The following is a 10,291-nucleotide window of genomic DNA, read 5'->3' as shown; positions in this document are numbered from 1 at the left end:
AAATCAACAGAGAGACACAGGATTTAAACAACACTTTAGACTAATTGGTCCAGGCAGATTTCTTCAGAAATGTTCTACAGAACATTTCTTCCAACAACTACAGAACATACTTTCTTCTCATTAGCACATGGAACATTCTCCAAGATAGGCCACATGTTAAGTCACAAATCTAGTCTCAATAGCTGTAAAATAATTGAACTCTTCTCAACTATCTTTTCAGATTGCAATGGATTATAAGTAGAAATTAATAAAAAGCAAAACTCAGGACTCTATACATATACATGGAAATAAAAAACATGTTCCCGAATGACCTATGGTCCAAGAAAGAATTAAGCAGGAAAATAAAAGTTCCTAGAGAACAATGAAAATAAAGACAGATTATATCAAGTCCTGTGAGATACTGCAAATAAGTACAAAGAGGGAAGTTCATACCAATAAATACTTACATCAAAAGAATAAAAAAATTTCAAGTGAACCTGACTCTACTCCTATAGAATTAGAAAATTAAGAATAATCCAATCCCAAAGTTGGTAGATGGAAAGAAATAATTAAGACTAGAGCAGAACTAAATGATATAGAGACCCCCAAAACATTACAAAAGATCAATGTAACACAAAGTTTATTTTTTTAAGAAGATAAACAAAATAGACAAACCATGAGCTAGGTTTTTAACCAAAAACAAGAAGAGAGAAGACCCAAATAGCAAAAATCAGAAATGAAAAAGAGACATTACAACTGATTCCGCAGAAATAAAAAAATTATTAGAGACTATTATAAACAATTATACGGCACCAAATTAGGAAACTTGGAGGAAATGGATGTATTTCTGGACACATAAATACTACCATGACTGAACCAAGAAGAAATACTAAATATAAACAGAGTAATAACAATCAATGATATCGAAGCTGTCATCATCATTCTCCCAACAAATAAAATCCCAGGACTGTATGGCTGTACTGCTGAATTCTACCAAATCTTTAAAGAGGAATTAATACCAATTCTCTTCAAACTATTCCAAAAAATTGAAAAAAAAGTCCCTCTCCCAAAGTCAATGTTCAGGCCAGCATCACCTTGATGCCAAAGTGAGAAAAAGATACAATAAAAAAAAAATGAAAATTACAAGCCAGGATCTCTGACGAACAGACATAGAAATCCTCAGAAAAACACTAGCAATCAGAATACAGACAACACATCCAAAATATTACACAACATGATCAAATGGTATTCATACCAGAAATGGATGGTTCAACATATGCAAATCAATAAATGTGACACATCACGTTAATGTAATCAAGACCAAAATCCATATGATTATGTCCATAAACATAAAGAAAGCATTCAACAAATGTCAACATCAATTCCTCAGAAAGCCTCTCAGTAATCTATGTCTGTTTCAACATAACAAAAGCCATCTATCACAAGCCCACTACCAATAACATCCTGAATGAGGAAAAACTGAAGGCTTTTCCCTTAATAACCATAACAAGACAATTCCTATTTAATGTGGTACTGGAGGTACTATCCAGAGCAATCAGGCAAGAGAAAGAAATAAATGGCATCCAGAATGAAAAAGACAAAATCAAACCATCCCTACTTGCAAATGACATGATCCTATACACACAAAATCCTAAGGACTCTATCAAAACACTCTTATAGCTGGTTAATAATTTCAGAAATGTTATAGGATACAAAAATCAATGCACACAATCAATTGCATTTGTATTATCTCATATCAAAAATAGAAATTAAGAAGGTAAGTTCATTTACAGTAGTTAACAAAAAAAAAAAGAAGAAAGAAAGAAAAAGATACCTAGGAAACAGCTCAATCAAGGAGGTGAAATATCTCTACAATAACTGCAAACCGCTACTGAAAGACATTAAAGAGGACACAAAAGATGGAAGGACATTCCGTGCTTTTGGATTGGAAGGATTAACATTGTGAAAATTTCCACCCTACCCAAAGCAATCTATAGATTCTATGGATTCAGTGAAGTCCCCATCAAAATACCAATGACATTCCTCACAGAAATAGAAAAAAAAGACAACAAAACCTAACATGCATATGGAACAACAGTAGACTCTGAATAGCCAAGCAATCCTGAACAACAACAAAAAACAAAGCTGGAGGTATAACGCTCCCTGACTTCAAATTATACTGCAAAATTATAATAACCAAAACCAGTATGGTACTGGAATAAAAATAGACTCTTGGACCAGTGGAACAGAATAGAAAACCCAGAAATCAACGGACAGATTCCCAGCCAATTGATATTTGCCAAATGCAACAAAACCTACATTGGGGAAAAGACTGCCTCTTCAATAAGTGGTGTTGGACAAACTGGATATACATATGCACAAGAATGAAACTAGAATAGCCCCTCTCACCATATATCAAAATCTACTCAAAATGGATAGAACACTTAAATATAAGACCTGAAAATGTAAAGCTACTAAGGGAAAATACAGGGAAAACACTTCAGGAACTAGGACTGGGCACAGACTTTATGAAGAAGAGCCCAGAAACACAAGCAACAAAAGAAAAAATTAATACATTGGATTATTTGAAACTAAAAATCTTCTACACAGCTAAGGAAACAGTCAACAGAGTGAGGTGACAACATGCAGAGTGAGAGAAAATATTTGCAAACTGTACATCACACAAAGAAGAAATATCCAGAACATGCAAGGAACTCATGAAATTATATAGTAAAAAACCAAATAACCCAATTAAAAACTGGGCAAAGGAGCTGAGTAAACATTTTATGTATGTATGTATGTATGTAATTATAATATTCATGAGATATAAAGCTAATTGTCACCCCTCCTGCCCATGATGTGAGGGCCAGGTTCATAGTGGAGGCATACCCATTACCAGCAGTTACTATTGTACCCCTTGTCCCCACTCAAATATCCCCCAACCTCCCTCCCCATCCCCCTCTCCCCCCCAACTCCTCTTTGTAGCCCTAAGAATGTTGCCTCCTTCTGTTAGACCACAGCACTAATGTGGTCTTTCTTTCCTTCCTTTCTTTCTCTATTAGCTCCCACATATGAGTGAGCACATGTGGTATTCCTCCCTCTGTGCTTTGCTTATTTCACTCAACATAAGCTTCTCCAGCTTCATCCATGTTGTTGCAAATGAGAGTATTTCATTCCTTTTTATGGAAAAGTAGTATTCCAAGGTGTATATATACGACAGCTTCCTTATCCAGTCATCCATCGATGGACATTTAGGTCGGTTCCATATTTTGGCTATTGTAAACAGAGCTGTGATGAACATGGGAGTGCAGGTTTCTCTTCGACATGATGATTTCCATTCCTCTGGGTATATACCCAGAAGAGGGATTGCTGGATCATGTGGAATATCTATCTGTAGTTGTTTGAGAAAACTCCATACTGTTTTCCATAGTGGTTGTACTAACTTACAGCCCACCAATTGTGCAGTAGTGTTCCCTTTTCTCCACATCCTTGGCAGCATTTGTTATTCACCATCTTTTTGATTATAGCCAGTCTAACTGGAGTGAGGTGGTATCTCTATGTAGTTTTAATTTGCATTTCCATGTAAAATTAAAAAATGCTGAGCATTTTTCATGTATCGGTTGGCTATTTGTATGTCTTCCTTTGAAAAATGTCTGTTCAGCTCCTTTGCCCATATTTTAATTGGGTCGTTTGTTTTTGTACTGTATAATTGTTTGAGTTCTATGTATATTCTGCATATTAATCCCTTGTTGGATGCATAGTTAGCAAAAATTTTCTCCCACTCTGTAGATAGTCTTTTTTTTTTTTTAAATTTTATTATTATATTTTTTAAATTTTATTTTGTCGATATACATTGTAGCTGATTATTGCTCCCCATCACCAAAACCTCCCTCCCTTCTCCCTCCCCCCTCCCCCCCAACAATGTCCTTTCTGTTTGCTTGTTGTATCAACTTCAAATAATTGTGGTTGTTGTATCTTCTTCCGCCCCCCCCCGGTTTGTGTGTGTGTGTATGTGTGTGTGTGTGTGTGTGTGTGTGAATTTATATATTAATTTTTAGCTCCCTCCAATAAGTGAGAACATGTGGTATTTCTCTTTCTGTGCCTGACTTGTTTCACTTAATATAATTCTCTCAAGGTCCATCCATGTTGTTGCAAATGGCAGTATTTCATTCGTTTTTATAGCTGAGTAGTATTCCATTGTGTAGATGTACCACATTTTCCGTATCCACTCATCCGATGATGGGCATTTGGGCTGGTTCCAACTCTTGGCTATTGTAAAGAGTGCTGCGATGAACATTGGGGAACAGGTATACCTTCGACTTGATGATTTCTATTCCTCTGGGTATATTCCCAACAGTGGGATGGCTGGGTCGTATGGTAGATCTATTTGCAATTGTTTAAGGAACCTCCATACCATTTTCCATAGAGGCTGCACCATTTTGCAGTCCCACCAACAATGTATGAGAGTTCCTTTTTCTCCGCAGCCGCGCCAGCATTTATCGTTCATAGTCTTTTGGATTTTAGCCATCCTAACTGGGGTTAGATGGTATCTCAATGTGGTTTTGATTTGCATTTCCCGGATGCTGAGTGATGTGGAGCATTTTTTCATATGTCTGTTGGCCATTTGGATATCTTCCTTAGAGAAATGCCTACTTAGCTCTTTTGCCCATTTTTTAATTGGGTTGCTTGTTTTCTTCTTGTAAAGTTGTTTGAGTTCCTTATATATTCTGGATATTAATCCTTTGTCAGATGTATATTTTGCAAATATTTTCTCCCACTCTGTTGGTTGTCTGTTAACTCTTTTAATTGTTTCTTTTGCTGTGCAGAAGCTTTTTAGTTTGATATAATCCCATTTGTTTATTTTTCCTTTGGTTGCCCGTGCTATTGGGGTCGTATTCATGAAGTCTGTGTCCAGTCCTATTTCCTGAAGTGTTTCTCCTATGTTTTCTTTAAGAAGTTTTATTGTCTCAGGGTGTATATTTAAATCCTTAATCCACTTTGAGTTGATTTTAGTATACAGTAAGAGGTATGGATCTAGTTTCATTCTCCTGCATATGGATATCCAGTTATCCCAGCACCACTTGCTGAAGAGGCAGTCCCTTCCCCAGTGAATAGGCTTGGTGCCTTTGTCAAAGATCAGATGGAAGTAAGTGTGTGGGTTGATTTCTGGATTCTCTATTCTATTCCATTGGTCAGTGTGTCTGTTTTTATGCCAGTACCATACTGTTTTGGTTATTATAGCTTTGTAGTATAGCTTAAAGTCAGGTAGTGTTATGCCTCCAGCTTTATTTTTTTTGCTGAGCATTGCTTTGGCTATGCGTGGTCTTTTATTGTTCCATATAAATGTCTGAATAGTTTTTTCCATTTCTGAGAAAAATGGTTTTGGAATTTTGATGGGGATTGCATTGAATTTGTATATCACTTTGGGTAGTATGGACATTTTCACTATGTTGATTCTTCCAATCCAAGAGCATGGAATATCTTTCCATCTTCTTGTATCCTCTCTAATTTCTCTCTGCAGTGGTTCGTAGTTCTCATTATAGAGATTTTTCACCTCCTTGGTTAACTCAATTCCTAAGTATTTTATTTTTTTGGTGGCTATTGTAAATGGGCAGGCTTTCTTGATTTCTCCTTCTGCATGTTCACTATTGGAGAAAAGAAATGCTACTGATTTTTGTGTGTTGATTTTGTATCCTGCTACTGTGCTGAAATCATTTATCAATTCCAAGAGTTTTTTTGTAGAGGTTTTAGGCTGTTCGATATATAGGATCATGTCATCTGCAAACAGGGACAGTTTGACTTCATCTTTTCCAATCTGGATGCCCTTTATTTCCTTCTCTTCTCTGATTGCTCTGGCTAGTACTTCCGACACTATGTTGAATAGGAGTGGTGAGAGTGGGCATCCTTGTCTAGTTCCTGTTCTTAAAGGAAAAGCTTTCAGCTTTTCCCCATTCAGGATGATATTGGCAGTGGGTTTGGCATATATGGCTTTAATTATGTTGAGATACTTTCCCTCTATACCTAACTTATAGAGGGTCTTTGTCATGAATGAGTGCTGAACTTTATCAAATGCTTTTTCAGCATCTGTAGAGATGATCATATGGTCCTTGTGTTTGAGTTTATTAATATGGTGTATCACATTTATTGATTTGCGTATGTTGAACCAACCTTGCATCCCTGGGATGAATCCCACTTGATCTTGATGAATAATTTTTCGTATGTGTTGCTGTATTCTGTTTGCTAGTATTTTAGTGAGGATTTTTGCATCTATATTCATCAAGGATATCGGCCTGTAGTTTTCTTTTTTGGTTATATCTTTACCTGGTTTTGGTATCAGGATGATGTTTGCTTCATAGAATGAGTTTGGGAGATTTGCGTCCGTTTCAATCTTTTGGAATAGTTTGTAAAGAATCGGTGTCAATTCCTGTTTGAATGTTTGGTAAAATTCTGCTGTGAATCCATCTGGTCCTGGGCTTTTCTTTGTTGGGAGCCTTCTGATAACTGCTTCAATCTCCTTTATTGTTATTGGTGTGTTCAAATTTTCTACGTCTTCACGGTTCAGTTTTGGGAGCTTGTGTGTGTCCAGAAATTTATCCATTTCCTCTAGATTTTTAGATTTGTTGGCGTATAGTTGTTTATAGTAGTCTCGAATGATTCCTTGTATTTCAGATGAATCAGTTGTAATATCGCCTTTTTCGTTTCTAATTTTTGTTATTTGAATCTTCTCTCTTCTTTTTTTTGTTAGCCATGCTAATGGTTTGTCTATTTTATTTATCTTTTCAAAAAACCAACTTTTTGATTCGTTGATCTTTTAAATTGTTTTTTGGTTTTCAATTTCATTCAGTTCTGCTCTGATCTTAATGATTTCTTTCCGTCTGCTAACTTTAGGTTTGGATTGTTCTTGTTTTTCTAGTTCTTTAAGGTGAAGTGTTAGGTTGTTCACTTGCCATCTTTCTATTCTTCTGAAGTGAGCATTTAATGCAATAAATTTTCCCCTCAATACTGCTTTTGCAGTATCCCACAGGTTTTGGTATGATGTATCATTGTTTTCATTAGTTTCAATAAACTTTTTGTGTCGGTTGTCTTTTCACTCTGTTGATTGTTTCCTTTGCTGTGCAGAAACATTTTAGTTTGGTGAAGTCCCATTTATTTATTTTTTCTTTTGCTGCTTGTGCTTTCAGGCTCATATTCATGAAGCCTGTGCCCTGACCTAACTGCTAAAGTGTTTCCCCTATATTTTCCGTTAGTAATTTTACAGTTTCAGGCCTTATACCTAGGTCTTTAATCCATTTTGCGTTGATTTTAGTGTGTGGTGACCGATGCATATCTAGTTTCATTCTTCTGTATATGGATATCTAGTTTTCCCAGTACCCCTTGTTGAAGAGGCAATCTTTTCCCCAAGGTAGATTTTTGTTGCATTTGTCTAATGTCTGATGGCTATGAGCCTGAGGACTGACTTCTGGGTTTTCTATTCTACTTCCCTGGTCTGAATGTCTATTTTTATACCAGTATCATGCTATTTTAGTTACAACAGTTTGTAGTATAATTTGAAGTCAGGCAGTGTTATGCCTCATGATATGCCTGATGATATGACTCTCCAGTGACTTCTGTAAACTGTTTTCTTGTGAGTATTTTTTGATTCTAGCTTATGGATGAGTGAAATGAATGACATTAATGGTATAAGAAATTGGAGCAGGAACTAGCAATACTTTGGTAGAGATATGTGCCCTACCAATAATGCAGTATGGTGTTATTTGAAATAAGCTTGAATTTATTGTAAATATATATTGAAAACACTAGAGAAAAAGCAAAAAATATGTAAGGAATAGGTTAAGGAAGATGAGAAAATGGAATCACATAATATACTCAAGTGAAGTCATAGAAGGCCAGAAAAGTGTTGAAGATGAAAATAGGAACAAAGAATGAGAGCAAAGTGTGGAAAACAGCAACAAATACATGATAGATATTAACCCAACTATTCAAAATCACCTTAAACATCATTGAATATACCAATTAAGAGTTAGATACTGTCAGAGTAGGTCAGAAAACAAGACCTTGTAATAGGTATGTTTTTGTTACAAGAAACCCAGTTGAACAGCAAATTCACATACATTAAAAGTAAAGGAACTGAGAAACTTTTACCATGCTAACACTAACCAAAAGAAAGCTAGAGAGCTACATTTGTTTCACACAAATCCATCTTCAGAGTAAAGAAATTTATTAGGTGTATACATATAATTTAATCCCAATCAAAATGAAGGATATTTCTTTTTTAGATATTGATAATCTGATCATAAAATTTATGTGGAGATTACAATAAGCTAGAATAGTTAATATTGAAGGAGGAGAACAAAGTCAGAGACCTGAACCAACCGAACACAATCTCAAGACTTGTTATAAAGCTACAGTAATCAAGATGGTGTGATATTGGTGAAAAAATAGACAGATAAATTAATGGAACAGAATTGAGCCTGTAATAGATCTACACCAATGTAGTTAACAAATCTTTGAAAAAGAAGCAAATAGGGAAAGGGTGGTCTTTTCAACAAATGTTGCTGGAACAGGACATTCGCATTCACTACAATATCAATTGTTGCCAAGGACTTAGGCGAAAGGGAAGGATGAGTAGTCAGAGCACAGAGGATTTTGGAGGCAGTGAAACTATTCTGTATAATACTACAATGGTAGGTGCATGTCATTATATATTACTCAACACCCATATTATGTAAGCTATGAACTTTGGTTGATGATAATATTTCAATGTTGGTTCATCAATTGTAGCTAATGAACCATAGTGGTGAGGGTTGTTGATTGTGGGAGAGTCTATGTGTTGGTGTGAGGTGGGGTTCTGGGGGAACTGTGTACTTTCCAGTGATTTTTGCTGTGAACCTAAAACTGCCAAAAAAATGTTAATGGAAAAAATCACTTGACTGTAATTCACAAATTTAGCCAGACTGGTGTTTGCATTAGTCTGTGACTATAAATTGCTTAATGCTGCTGCCATCATGATCATTTGGGGTGAGATAGGAATTCTATGGGATGGATGTGAGATGTCACTAAACTAGAAGCAGAGAAGCAGGATTTTAAGACAAAGTCTTGTAGTGATGCATTGGTGAGACTTTATGTCACCCAATGTCCAACTGCTCATTCCTAAAACGTGAAGTTTAGACTTGTTGTTATTAGCGATCCCTTCTATCTTTAAGTTATTTATGATTATTTCATTCTATAAAAAGAAAGGTCCAGGCAGGAACTTCAGCTCAGCAGAAGTGAGGAGAAGTAGAACAGAGACACCTCTCTCTCAAGGAATGAAATCATTGCTCTGGAGAGAACAACTGAGCTTATTTGATCCAAAATAAGGGAGAGTGTTTCCTTTAGAGTTTAGAGCTATGTGAGTCAGTCAGCAACTACTACTGCTCTTTGCTCTGGATGAAGGTTCAGCAAGACCTGGACTCATTGAACTCTTAAAAGTTATAAAATCAAACTTTTCTGACCCTCATTTTAGTCAAATGGTGCTGTAATTATTAACTAAGTCAATATTTATTTTGAAAGATGCTGATTAGTCTTAACCCTGAAGTACTGAATTACATCACACAGTCAGTAAACTTTGGTGAACTTGGTTGAACTCTATTTTTTTATTGGCGATGTGGGTGCAAGAGGCAGGGGACATGGGTTCCTATCTCAGCTGTATGCAGTCTTGTGCCCTTGACCAAGTCACTGAGTCTCCAAGACTCAACTTCCTCAAACATAAAATAGGAATCATTTTACCTTAGGTAAAGGCAAGTCAGAGAATCAAAAGCGATATGGTGGATGTGAAAATTCTCTGTATATCTGTAAATTGTCAGAATCCATATCAATGCTGTAACTGGGTCTCAATTTTTTACTCTAAAATTGCTTAGAAATAATTGTATTAATTTTGTAAAGATATTAATGTAGAATACAACACACAATTTTCTTTTACACAACATGCTTTTGCACAAGTATTGTCACTAATGATCTCCTAAAGTATATATTCCACCTGTATTTAGATCCTCATGAACACTGTCATCTACAGTTCAGGTCTGCACATTATGGTGGTTCTGTGCTGTGGGTTCATTAAATGATTTCCCTACCTCCCGTCCTCTGTTGAATTCACAACTGTTGTTCTGTCTATAACTTCCCTTCCTTGATGTGCATTATCACTTTCTATTATTTATCCCAAAGGCAGACCAAGAACAATTGCTGTGAGTAGCTGTTCACCATTTCTCAAGCCCTCCCCGTGAAATTCTCTGGGCTTGCCTCTTATCTCAGTTACACTGAGCAGACTTCATCTCTG

This window comes from Cynocephalus volans, chromosome 7 (genome assembly GCF_027409185.1).
Source record: "Cynocephalus volans isolate mCynVol1 chromosome 7, mCynVol1.pri, whole genome shotgun sequence".
Taxonomy (NCBI): Eukaryota; Metazoa; Chordata; class Mammalia; order Dermoptera; family Cynocephalidae; genus Cynocephalus; species Cynocephalus volans.
Note: the sequence above shows the minus strand (reverse complement) of the source record.